Source organism: Pinus tabuliformis, chromosome 2_1 (genome assembly GCF_031772625.1).
Source record: "Pinus tabuliformis cultivar Carrire ecotype Pingquan chromosome 2_1, CPIR1, whole genome shotgun sequence".
NCBI classification, from domain to species: Eukaryota; Viridiplantae; Streptophyta; class Pinopsida; order Pinales; family Pinaceae; genus Pinus; species Pinus tabuliformis.
Genome location: NC_142299.1, coordinates 44,446,744 through 44,461,217, shown reverse-complemented (window position 1 = coordinate 44,461,217; position 14,474 = coordinate 44,446,744).

Sequence of the window (14,474 nt, the reverse complement as noted above, 5' to 3'; positions counted from 1 at the left end):
CCATAACCATTCTATATATTTGAACGATAATTCGGAATGGTATGCTAGCTGGTAAACGGGGTCTGCCTAGTTGATTCCAGTCGAAGGAGACAACTAGGTTGCTTGGAGGTGGGACCGAATAGACGGTCGGGTACAACTCTGACGAACTTCCTTCTTGCGGTAAAGGAACGGGTAAATTTCCCCCATGTTCGTTGGAGTCTGTGCTTATGAAAAGAATTTGGACGGTGTCATCCTTGTTCTCTTCAGTGATTGTATCATCTGAAGATGAAACCTCTGAAGGAAAGACCGGGTCAACTTCCGCCTCGACCTTTTGACTTTCGTCTGGTATGGATCCAGATGGTTTATCTTCAATGATAGGTGCTTCAGCCGACCACCTGAGCGGGCTAGCCGGATTTTCAACTAGTGACGGACTCGGCAAGAGTTTTTTATATCCAGGAGGAAGTCGTAACGGTGAAACCGGACGATCATCCAAAACTCTTTTAGCTTCATCTAAGAAGGGACAACGGTGAACGGCATGATCGCCTTCACACAGTTTACAAGGAAATCTATATTTTCCTTTTTGTCCTGGGGCTTCACTTTCACTAGTCGACGGTGTGCTTTCAACATGATCATCAGAGATTGACGACACCGGGTTGTGCAAACGAGGAGACCAGTCCCTTAATATCTGAGGGATGCAAGGACAATCTCTGTGAAAGTGGTCTCCTTTGCAAATGACACATGGCGATTTAGGCCTGGTTGGTGCAGTGTGTGGATTTTCGTTAGACGACACTCATTTTCCCCCATTTGCCTTTGGCTCCTTCTTCTTCTTCTCTTTCTTCTTCTTTTCCTTCTTCTCCTTAGGAACTTGACTTTTGGCTTTACCAGCCCCATCAAGCGAAGAGGAAGGAGGAGAGGAAGAATTATAGGAAGTAGAAGGTTGGTGGGCAACTCTGGACTCGTCTAATTGTTGATTCGATTGTTTAGGAATAGTGGTGTTCTGAACGACAGAGGTTGAGAAGAGCCATACAGGCAAACCGATTGTCAGCCCTGGAAGCGACAATGTGGCCATATGGGGCGCACCAACATCTCCCCAAGAGGAGAAGGGACTAGGATTTCCTCCAAGGGGAATTCCTTGGTTGGTAGACTCCATTTTCTTAACCCATGATCAACGTAGGAAATGGTAATGAATATTCCGTTTAAAATAAATTTTTATACGCTTTGACACAACTTGTTTTTTCAGTTTTTAAGAGTCGAGAAAAAACAAAAGATGACTCTAGTCTCCTTCGATTTTTAATGAGCCTGAAATGACAAGTGCTCAGATGGACCTTTTCCGTTAAGGAGTCTGAAAAGGAACGAAAGGGACTGCTCTGGAGGTCTAGGTAGAGGGAGTACCAAACCAATCGCAAAACTGCAGAATACTTTTTACGGTACGGCAGTCAATCTTCTCGAATGCTGTGTTCAGTGCATTGCGATCGATAGGGCGGCAGACACGGCTTCCTATGGATAAAGGATTTAAGCCTATAGGGGTCTCCCAAAATATACTCGATGGTACGTGGGAGCATAAGTCCGTACTGGCACTTATCGTCTCAAAGTGGAGGAATCACCCAACCATCAGTGAGGACAACAGTTACCAGGCTTTACGACGCCGGAATACGTCTCTAGCATAGACCTCTAAATGTTGTGCGTTAAGTTCCAAAGCATTGTTAGATTCATTGAATTTATTTTAAGTTGATCTTGCTTATGAAGTTTTCCTTTTGGGTTCACCACGAGATGTAGATGTAATTCCTAAAATGCAATCTAAAGATGATAAACAAACTTTTATCTCTTTTGCGCAATGAAAATCCTAGCTACTAGAGGAAAAGAAAGACACAATCTTTTCACAAAGAGCAAAGAGCACACTGTAAATGCACTTTCCTAAATCAAGCCAAACAGACTGTCTATATGCAAATGCACATGCATGTATTTGTTTTTGACTTTCTTAGTATTGATGCTAAAAAGAAAGTTGATGTACAAATCTGAATTTGCTTTCAAGCGACTAACACAAACAAGCTTCTTTTCGAAATCAAAAGATAGAGATGATTACGACACCTTGCGATTTTGAAATGAATACTCGTTTTTGACACTAGAAAATCACAAATTCAGACCAAAGGCAATAGTAAAAGTATAATCGGCCATCAACAACAATCAAACTTTCTCCTATGATCGAAATCGACACTTGCGACAGATCTAAATCAAAGGACGACAGTACGACTATTCTACTTTTGCAATGGAAAACTGTAAACGACTCAACAAACACACAAAAACATCTACAGTTATTTTGTACAAAGGAGGCGGAATAACAGAAAGGAAAAGGGGTTTTAAACAGACATATACTGATCACAGGCTGCAAAATTCAGAGATAGAACTGGAAAGAATGAAGCACAAGAACCTCAGCGGCACAGGGCTAGTCTAATCAGCGCACCTGTAACACAGAGAAACTGGATTGCAGCATAGGTTGCCCTTTCGGGAAGTGCGCTGAAATGCAGAAACTCTTAACAGTACCTGTGCTGGGCCAGAAACGAGAATCTATCCGGGTTCTGGGTCACAGTTTGCAGTTTAGTCTTTGGTTTTTGGACGAGTAAAAGCAATCAGTAATGCACAATCAGGGGTAGATCTAATGAGGGTCTAAGAGCTATCACAAGGGCAATCAGATCATTTGTGAATCAGCTGTTCAAATGATAAACAAATCCAGTGAATGGATTGAAGCAGCAGATGTCTACTTTGCATTTGTTATGGCAAATGCAGTTCGAATGCTACTTATAAGTTTATGAAACAAACAACAAACAGATACACAAACAAACTAATTAGACATTCTCCCCAGTGGAGTCACCATTTTGTTACCGGGAAAAGTGTCTATTTAGAACTGCTCTATCCCACTAAGGTGTGACAGCTGCCTTAGAAACAAACAGAGAAAACTACTTTTTTATTTCCTTTATGAACTATAGATAGAGAGGAGTAGAAAGAACTGACCTGTGTCTTGCACTAATCCTTTGATCCAATCCCTCTCTTCTTTGACAGCTTCCAGCTACCTGCTCCCTTACTTGCCCAGCTTCACCAAGTACCTGTAAGATCACAAAAGAAGAACACTATACAAAGACATGGATCTATATCCATAAACAACTTAGGATCAGATTTAAGTTAACCATACAAATGTAACAAGCATCAATGATACAAAAGCATGGACGAAAAACTGAAATAGTTTTTATTGATAAACAAGAAGATCCAGGAGGAGTTACAACCGATGATTCCTAACCCAGCATCAACCTCCCAGAAAAGAAGACCCTCTTCACCTCCAACAAAGCATAAATCACCCAATACTCTGATATTTGTCTCAAAACCAACAACAATTCCTTACAATGTGCAAAATTCCAGCCTCTGGATCTCTGGGATGAGGGATCCATATATAGATGTATGTAAGGAGGATGATTCAGCTTGTGATTTGATTAGTGTCTTCTCTCTGTCAGTTCTTGCTTCCACTTGGAGACTGAAGGCCTCTTACTCATCCTTGGTCGAATTCAGTGAGGCAAGTGTCATAGGAGAAGATTCTGGAAGCTTCCATTGTCTCTCCACCTCGCGGAATGGCACTGCCATTTGTCATTTCTCGCCCAACGCACCCTCATAGTGCATTTAGGTGCGTTGCAACGCACCTAGCCAGTGTGTTTAGGTGCTATGCAACGCACCTAACCAGTGGAGCAGCTGAAATGATCCTGTTTTAACTTATTCTGAGCAGTTTCTGGTGGAGAACTTCTGGGAGAAGCTGTAATTTGTTGACCTTGTTCCTTTAGGGGTTAGAACAACACTTTTAGGGACTTATGAGCCCTTGGTTTATGGACATTTCATGCTTGGAGATGCAAGGCACAAAAATGTCTATAACAGGAGTGTCTTTTCCACTCATAAAAGTGGGTGAAGGGGTCTTCGTTGCAATTCATTGTCAACGGTGAGAGCCAAAATAACCTCATCTCAATAGAGGTCGTTAAGCGGCTAGGCCTACCAACCACGCCACACCTGCAACCATACACCATCAGGTGGCTCCACCAAGGACAAGATATCAACATCAACCAACAATGTTGTCTTCCCTACAACATCAAACCCTTCATAGATGAGGTATTGTGTGATGTTTCTCCATTTGAAGTTTGTGATGTATTATTAGGCCAACCATACTTGCGGAAGAGTGATTATGTGTATGAGTCTAAGCCTCACACTTTTATTATTACTTTGGGAAATAAGTTATATATGATACCAGAGGTACGCCCGCCTACAACCATCTCTTTAATCTTTGATAAGCAATGCAATAAGATCATCTCCCAAACCGGGAAATTTGTTTTCTTTTTTATTTTCTCTCAAAAAAAGGGGAATATTGTGGCCACTTCCATAATCCCCGAGAAATGTTACTCCACATAGCAGAAGTAGGTGGATAAGGTTGTGGAAGAATACAAGGACATCTTCTCCTCACACATAGGGATGCCCTTACACTGTCAGGTCAAGCATTTGATCGATCTAACCCCTAGAGCACCTCTACCTAATGGGACGATATGTCATTGCTCCATTCTAGAAAATAAAGAGATCAAGTGGCAGATCCAGGAGCTACTGCAAAAAGGGCACATCTGACCAATTTCCTTACCTTGTGGGAACCTGATTGTACTTGTACAGAAGAAGGATGGGACCTGGAGACTCTGAATTGATTATCGGGCACTTAACAAAGTCACTATCAGGAACAGGTATCTGATCTCACTGATTGATGACCTTCTTGACTAGCTCAAGGGGGCCAAGTATTTCAGCAAAATCGATCTAAAGTCTGTCTATCACCAAGTTCCGATAGAGCCCACAAATGCATGGAAGACCACCTTCAAATCCAAGGAGGGCCTTTTTGAATGGTTGGTCATGCCTTTTGGGTTGACAATCGCCCCTCCAACTTTTATGAGGTTAATGGATGACATCTTGCGACACCTCACCAACTCGTTCATGGTTGTATATTTGGACGATATTCTTATCTTCAACAAGAGATGGGAAAAGCACTTGCAACACATTCAACGGGTCCTTCAAACCCTACAACAACACAAACTATGTGCCAACCTAGAGAAATGCACCTTTAGCATGATCCAGGTCTAATATTTGGGTTACATCATAAATGAGCAAGGTGTGCATGTGGATCTGACTAAGATCTGAGTCATTTGGGATTAGCCAGCCCCAACCACTCTAATAGAGCTTCACAACTTTTTGGGCCTTGCGAATTTTTATCGAAGGTTCGTGTTGGGATTCACCCATATCACTTAGCCTTTTAGTCAAGTTACCAAGGACGGAGCGAAAGAAAAGCTTTCCTAGTCTAAGTTCCAACAAAAGGTGTTCTTTGAGTTGAAGCACCGCCTCTACTCTGCACATATACTCACATTACCAGACTTGCAATAGCCATTTGAAATCGACACAAACACCTTCCACTATTCTATTGGTGCATTTCTCACCAAGCAAGGGCATCTGGTGGCTTATCACAATGAGACACCTTTTGATACAATTCAAAATTACCCCACCTATGATAAAGAGATGTATTCTATAATGCAAGCTTGTCGGCAATGGAAACATTACATTTTGGGGAAGGAGATGATCATCCACACAGATCACCAACCTCTTTAGTTTATACAGACACAAGGGAAATTGCAAAATGATCGCCATCAAAAGTGGTCTACATATCTGCAACAATTCCACTTGAACATTAAATACAAGAAGGGAAACACCAATAATGTTGCAGATTGCCTCAATTGGCCCCCATTTGCAACACTAACCATTGTTCTCAACTCTTATGGCCGCTAGACCTTTGGATTGTCGCAAATATACAAGAATGATCTAGATTTTTCCATCACATACCATATGCTAGTGGAGGGCAAGAAAGTACCAAATTTCCACATCCAGGATGCATTATTATGCTACCTGGGCCACCTTGCATTCCTTAAAGCGAGTGTACCAAAATGATTTGGGAGGCGCACTACAGTCAGGGTACAAGACACTTTGGTGTGGAGAAAATTGTGATTGCACTACAAAGGTATTTTTATTGGTCAAGGCTCCGACAGGATGTTGGAAAATATATCAGATCATGCACTGCCTATGCCATCGCCAAGCCAACCATCAAGAAGCAAAGCCTGTACACTCCTATTGATATGTTGTTGCATGTTAACTTTGTTGTGCTAATTTCAACTTTAGATTTATAAACAAATGCTTGTCAATTTCTTCATGTGCATAGGTTCTCTTATGGTGTTTTTGAATCAAAACAGGTAAATTTTATCAAGTTTTATGTTAAGTTCATGAGAAAAATAACATGAAAAACAAGTGTGGAACAACAACAATAAAAAGTACAGCAAACCATCAAATTTAATACTTAACGCAGTGTTTTGATGAAGGAGTTCACCCCTCCTGGGCTACATCTCCTTGGTCCAGCTTCCATGTCTTGGGCCTCTGTATTAGCTCAATATGGAAAAAATGTTGTTTGCAAATCTCTACTACTCCTTAAACGTGCTTCAATGTGTTCAGAACATCCAAATTAGCTAGGAACACCCTTTCTTGATCCCAATTTAGTCGAATTTTGCTATGTAAACCTCCACAAAAATGAGAGGAACTCTAGTTAACTCCATTAAAATTGGAGTTACCGCCAAAAAAGGAGGGACCACCAAAAACTTTGGCGAATTAAACTGGACATTAATTAAGTTAATTGTTGATTAATTAAGCATTAATTGGGATTAGCGCAAATACCTCATGTTTTCCAAAACTGTCAACCTGGCGTTCAGGATAGTGGTTACGTGTGGCAATAAATGTCATGGTTAGGTGCATTATCCATACAGTTTCTGTTAACTATTAACCATATTCGTTAACCGGGTGGTCTCCGTGGACATGGACACATGCGATGGCATTAATGTTGTTGTTACTATTAACTGTTTTGGTTTGTGTAGCCGTCAGTTACATGTGGTGTGGTTGCATGTTGTGGTTTGGGTTGGTGGTAACGCCAATGGTTTACCCCAACTCCACAATAGTTAAACTTTAAATTTACGTTGAAACCATTATATAATAAGAAACATAGCACGGGTGCAACGGTGGAACGCTGAGTTTGTTGGGGCCATGTCACGGGTTTGACCCTACCGACCTGCTCATTATTTTGTCACACTGCGCGCCGATATATGTGGTCCTTTGGGGAGGGACACGTGGCGGCCTCTGGGCTTGCCACTTGTCCCCTCCTCATTGGTCCATTCCCTACTAATAGAAACATGCCATGTCACCCACCTGCAAACCAACCAAAACTTGACACTTGGCGTAACCTGATTGGACCATTAACCTCCGTTGACTCTGCCCAGTCACCTGCCATGTCAGTAGTACGGACTGTTGACTGTGCAGTGACTATACATTTTTTTTTCAAAAAATCCTTTGTTTGGCAAAGCGGACAGAACGTGATATCTTCCTCATACGAACTCAATTTTCAGTGAAACGAGTTGTGTTGGGATCGTTTTGCCGAGACGGACACGGTCTTTTAGGTTTTGAGTGATTATGAGAACTTTGATTTTTGAGCTAAATACTAAGCACCTGATCATTCCTCCCCACTAGAATCTTTTTGGACCCCAAAAGATACTATTAATTGTTCAACAGGTGAGGGTACAACTCCCTCAAATTCTCGATCTGCAAGAAGGCTTTTGTCCCTTGAGTCCCACCCTAAGGTATTCTACATTCCCTCTCTTGAAGTTCTAGATCTTCTGTCAAGTATGAGATCTTGTTGTAGCTCATCAAGATATTCTGGCGAGAAATCATCTATTGATGGCAGTTGAACATGCTCTCCTTGATCATCAATCGAAGGAGGCTCAAACAATCTCAAATTCTCAACATTAACAACATAGTATATTTGCATATAAGGAGGCAAATCTAGCTTAAATGCATTGTTACCAATCTTTTCCATAATTTTAAAAGGACCATAATGGATTGGATTAATATTTTTACCTTCCCCTTGAAGTCTCTCTTTGCTAATATATAACCAAACTTCGTCGCCAACTTGAAATTTATGATCGACGCGATGTTTGTCATGCCTTGCCTTGTAGCTACCTTGACTTCTTTCAAGTTGTTACTACAATGTGTGATGTATCAACTAAATTTGCTCAATGAACTTCCTTGCCTTATCGATGTCGCTATAACCCTCAATGGCGACATCTTTCTCAAAGATGAAGTCCAATGTCGATCTTAGAAAGTACCCAAAACATGCCTCAAATGGAGATGTGTTTGTGGAAGAATGATTTGCCCTGTTATATGCATGTTGGATGTAATGCAACTGTTCATCCCACAACTTGGGATGTTTGTTGCAATATCCTCTAAGAAGATGAATTATTGTCATGTTCACCACCTCGGTTTGTCCATCTATTTGCAGATGAAAGGTTGTACTCTTCTTCAACTTAGTGTCCATCATGTCCCACAAATTTGACAAAAAATTCCCAACAAATCGAGAATCTCGATCACCTACAATGGAAGTAGGAAGACCAAAATGAACCCAGATATTTTGGGAGAAAAGATGAGCTATTTGTTCAGCTGTAATTTGCTTTTTACATGGTGTTAGAATACACATTTTGTTGAACCTGTCTACAACTACATACAAATAATCATAACCTTTCCTTGACAATGGAAGACCTCCTACAAAATCCATTGAGATACTCTCCCATGGACGTGAAGATACAGGAAGTGGAGTGTACAATCCTAGTTTCCTATTGCTAGGCTTACTTTTTGTGCACAAAGAACATCCTCTAATGAAATGAGATACATTATCAAACATGTGAGGCCAATAACAATACCTTTGGAGATTTTCTATTGTCTTGCCTACACCAAAGTGTCCAACAATTAATGAAGTGTGCGCCTCCCTTATGATACTATTTCTTTCTCCCTACGGAATACATAACTTGCCCAAGTGATACAACAAATTGTTATGTACATGGTAATCTAATTCTTCAATTTGGTTTCCTTGCCTCAAGCTTGCATACACATCTTGAAAGTCATTATCATATGCATATTGCTCAATGTAACTTTCATGTACAACATAATTGTGCTTGAGTATAATAGATGAATTTACAATAGGCCTAGAAAGAATATCAACTACCTTATTGTATATTCCCTTTTTTTACTTGATAACCAAATGAAACTATTGTTGAAAACCCATCCATTTGAAGTGTCGTGATTGCTGCAACATTGCATGTGACTGTAATTACTGCAATGGTTGATCGTCAGTATGGATAATGGTCTCCTTCCCCATCAAGTAGTGTTTCCATTTTTTGACACACTATACCAATGCGTAAAGTTATTTGTCATAAGTGGGATAGTTAGTCACAACTCCATTAAAAATTTCAGAATGAAATGAAATGGGCTTACCATGCTACATAAGAATTGCTCCCATGGCATAATCACTAGCATCCATTTGAATCTTAAATGGTTGTCTAAGATCCGGAAGAGCCAATACCGTTGTTGAAATGATATTTTGCTTTAAAGCATCAAATGCTTTCTGTTGTACATCTCCCCAATGGAAGACTTTCTTGACACTAGTCAATGCATGTAATGGTGTTGCAATGGAAGAAAAAATAGCAATAAATTTCCTCCAATATTGTGCCGCCCCTAGAAAGCTTCTTACCTTTGTAACTGTATTGGGCTTGGACCAATTCAGAATGACCTCAACCTTCGAGGGGTCTATCTTCATCTCACCTCCTCCAACAATGTGTCCCAAATACACTAAAGAAGTCTTGCCAAATTCACACTTCGACATCTTCAAAAACAACTGTTCTTTTCTTAAGACATCAAGTACTTTGTTCACATGCATGACATGTTCATCTCTAGATTTTCTGAATATGAGAATATCATCTAAGTAAACAATGAAAAAGTCATCTAGAAATGGTCTCAATACATCATTCATAACTCTCATGAAAGTAGCTGGAGCATTTGTAAGACCGAAAGGCATAACAAGCCACTCAAACAATCCTTGTTTAGTTTTAAATGCGGTTTTCCAAATGTCCTCTTCAGTTATTCTAATTTGATGATAACCACTTTGTAAGTCTATCTTAGTGAAATACTTTGCATACCTCAATTGATCAAGCAAATCATCAATTCTTGGGAGTGGATAACGATTCTTTACCATTATTTTGTTTAGTGCACGGAAATCCACACACATGTGCCAAGTCTCGTCCTTCTTTGGCACCAAGACAATAGGTGAACCACATGGCGAAGTAGATAGGCATATGATACCTTTGTTCAACAATTATTGAATTCGCTTCTTTTTTTCCATGTTCTCCGTAATCGACATGCGATACATGCCAGCGTTTGGAAGTGGAACATCCTATTGCAGTTGTATCTCATGCTGAATTCCTCTCTTGGGAGGTAACCCCTTTGGTTCTTGAAACATCTCGCCATGAATTCTTACCACATCAAACAAATCAGATTTTAATTTTTCAGCACAACCTTCAAAATATTCATAATCAATATCATTGTTTTTCTTGATAACGAGAAGCACAAAAGTTTACATGCATTTACTAGTCTCTTAATCTGCCCTGCATTAACCAAAGAAATGTTTAGCTTTTTGCGATGGGCTCTCACAATGTACTCCGCCCCATCCTTGAGAAACAAATATTTGTTCTCATGGCAAGAAAATATTGCTTTCCTATCATACAAATAAGGACTTCCCAAAATGATTCTTGATATGTCAAGTGGAACTACATCTAACTCAACTTCATCAATGAACTTTTCAGTAATGGCAAACTTGAATAAACACTTCCTTGTAACATGTAAATTTGCATTATTTACTATCCAACCCAATGGATATGGCTTATGATGAGGTACAGTTTCAAGGTTAAGATTTTTTACCAAGTCTTATGAAATTAAGTTTGATTGTGACCCACTATCATAATGCATCAATGTTTGTATGATTTGAAATTACCTTTACATGGAACAATTCTATTCTTGATTATTCATTTGGAGTGTTGTTTTGACTATGTGAGGAACTAGTGCTTACAACAAATTCTTTTCCTTTTGTGACCATGGCTGAAATCTTAGTCTCATCACCAGAATCTGATCCAAGGTCATGTTCTGTGCTAGCGGTCATCTTTTGTTTTCCCTTATTGTTTGGTTTCTTAGGCCTTAGTTCGGGATGTAAATTCCAACAATGTGTTTCATCATGCTTAGATTTGGAACAATGTTGGCATATATTTTTCTCCCCTTCTTTCTTCACACTTGCATTCTTCTTTCCCTTCCATTTTCCTCCCTTCTCTTTCTCCTTACAATTGAATGGCTTCCTCTTACTACCCTCTTCCTAAATGTTCTTTCCTCTTGCTTCAAGGTGTGTGGCTTGCACACATACCTCATCCAAATTTCTTGGATTGAACATAAGGATAGTATGTTTTAAGTAGCAATGTATCTTGGGAATTCAAGTTTACTCCTAACAACAAAGCCCTCTTTCTAAACTCTTGGGTATAGTCTTGAACTGTTTGGCCCTTCAGTTGCCTAAAATTTTTCCAACTCGTAATGGCTTTTTGCATATAGGCTAAAGGATAAAACTGTCTTTTAATTGTAGAAACAAACTCAACCCAAGAAATGGATATCTTACCATGAATTCACATTTCCTCTTGAGTCTTTGCTTCCCACCAGACTGATGATGCTCCTTCTAGCCTCAATGAAACCAACTGGATCTTTATTTCATATTCTTGAAGGTTATGAATTCTGCAATAAACCTCCAATTGTCGAATCCAATTGTCTAACTTTTCTGCATTCACCTCACCACTATACATGGGAAGTTCAAACTTAATGTCCAATTTGAGTAAGGGAGTTTTTTTCCATTGGGGTTTTTGAATCAGTATGAACAGTTTTTGTGGTGGAAGTGGAAGATGATGTTGAGGATGATGAATATGATGAGGAAGATGAATATGGTGGAGACGGAGGAGGCTTTCCTCCATTACCCTTTGAATCCTTATTTTCATCTTTTTTTATCTCCTAAGCTTCCCTCTCCATGTGGAGGCTTAGAACTCTCTCCAGCCATTCTAGTATTCCTCTCTTCATAGAGGACTTTAGCCATGTCAGTTAAGTCATAGAAATATTTCTTGAATGCTTCCTCTTTCGAATGACCTTCAATCTCTCTTGCTCCGGACATGATGGCTTTGGATTCAAGCTCAGCTTCTGGTACTGCTTGTACTTGCTCAATCTCAATTGAAGGTAAAACTTGAGGTGCTTCAAGTGCAACTAGGATTGGAACTTTGGGTGGAGATTGTGGCCTTGTGGCTCTCCTTCTTCTGGGCATTACCTCAGGAGTTGCAACCAATAGTTTCCCTTCTCCTCTCTGCAACTTTAACCTTGTAAGCATCAGAAATTTGCAACCATTAAAGCCCTACTTGCATTAAACTCAACCAATCAAGCAAATAACCTTTTCTCTAATACGAGCTTGATCTATTGTTGAATGTTAGTTTTCCTGTGCTAATTTCAACTTTAGATTTATAAACAAATGCTTGTCAATTGCTTCATGTGCATAGGTTTTCTTATGGTGTTTGTGAATAAAAACAAATAAATTTTATCAATTTTATGTTAATTTCATGAGAAAAATAGCATGAAAAACAAGTGTTGAACAACAACAATTAAAAGTACAACAAACCATCAAATTGAACACCTAACACAATGTTTTGATGAAGGAGTTCACCCCTCCTAGGCTACATCTCCTTGGTCCAACTTCCATGGCTTGGGCCTCTGTATTAGCTCAACATGACAAAAATGTTGTTTACAAAGCTCTACTGCACTTGAAACCTGCTTCAATGTGTTCAAAACATCCAAATTAGCTAGGAACACCTTTTCCTGATCCCAATTTGGTCGAATTTTGCTCCAGTTATGGTCAAAATTGTTTTCCCTAGTAAACCTCCACTAAAACTGGAGGAACTCCAGTTAACTCCACTAAAACTGGAGTTACCACTAAAAAAGGAGGGAACACCCAAAACTCTTGTTGGTGTCCAGGTATGAACAATTTATTCACCCCTTTTCCTACATTAATGTATCAATCCAGGTGCGTATTCTTTTCAAGGAAACACGCAAGGTATATGCAGGGGTAAGGTTACAATCTGTCATCGACCAAGGGTTCGTGATTACCAAATCAAAGCATTGCTGAAACAGAAATAGAAACTCAACTGCAGAACTTAAAAAGGTATTCACATTGATCTAAAGAATCTGTAACAGCAATCAAGAAATAAACACAGCAATGAACAATACACACATAACAAGAAAACATGCAGCACCTGATCAAAAGAGCGGGCCTAGCTCTCTGATCAGGGTTGCGTTACTCACATTGAAGGATAGAACATAAAAAAGGGTTGTATTTTATTAATATGAACAGTGTTGTTACAATATAATGCAGGGTCTGGCTAACCCCTTGTACATGAATGATCCGTCTTTTATACAGTACAAAGGGGAGTAACATCTCTCCCCAAAACCTAGCAACTATATGCCCAAAGATATACATCAGTTCAACACAGCACCAACGCCGAGAGAGCAAGAACATGAATGATCCAAAACGGGTTGAGAACAACTACAAATCAGTTATGTTGTTTCATTGTGGTCGATCAACTGCTGTGAATCGTGGAACTGCTGCAGTGTGCCGTGAGGTCAACACCTACGCTCCAGAATTTGTGGTCATAACATGTTTTAGTGGTTCGCATAGGCAAAACCCTCATCACTCTACTTCATTAATTAAATATCCCAAGAGACGAAGAAAGGGGAATTACCTCATAGTTTTACATAGTAAATATATGCGAATGAATACAAAAGGGATGAAAAGAGGAGTGGAAATGCAGGAAAAAGATAGGCCGATTTGGTGCCCAACATCTCCCCCCAACTAGCCTTCTGCACACCCTCGTGCAGATCGTCGTCTCCGCAGGTCTGGGTTGGATAGGCTATGGGCTTCATGAAGCTGGGCGAGATTGTATTCCTCGGCCATTTCTATTCCTGGAACCTTAAACCCCTCTGAGAGAAGAACTTCCTTCCACCAATCATTTGGTACATTATATGTTGGGGTGTAGTGCTCTGCTGGAAACCAAATGACAAGGTACTGAAATCAAATTCCCATCCACCAGACCCCACATGTTTGGATGCATGCCACGTATCTTGGCACCCTACTGAGTGCTCATGCAAAATTTGGTGCTCCAAACGGTTCTCTGTTCCAGACAGATGTGGGTGACATCATCCACCTTTTCTGACAACTATCCAGGGCCTCAACTTGAAACGTGACTAATTGCTTGACACAGAGATCAATGCACCACTTTTGTGTCTTCAACATCCGTTCCCTGTTTCCCATAATTTCTAAAAACGTAGTGTGCTTATTGTACATAGTCACTGATCTCTCGGGTTCTCCTCTTACCATAAAAGGCTTCGTGACCTGATTTGACTCAAACATATTAGAAGCCTTCTGCCAACTTATCTGATTGAAAGTGTAA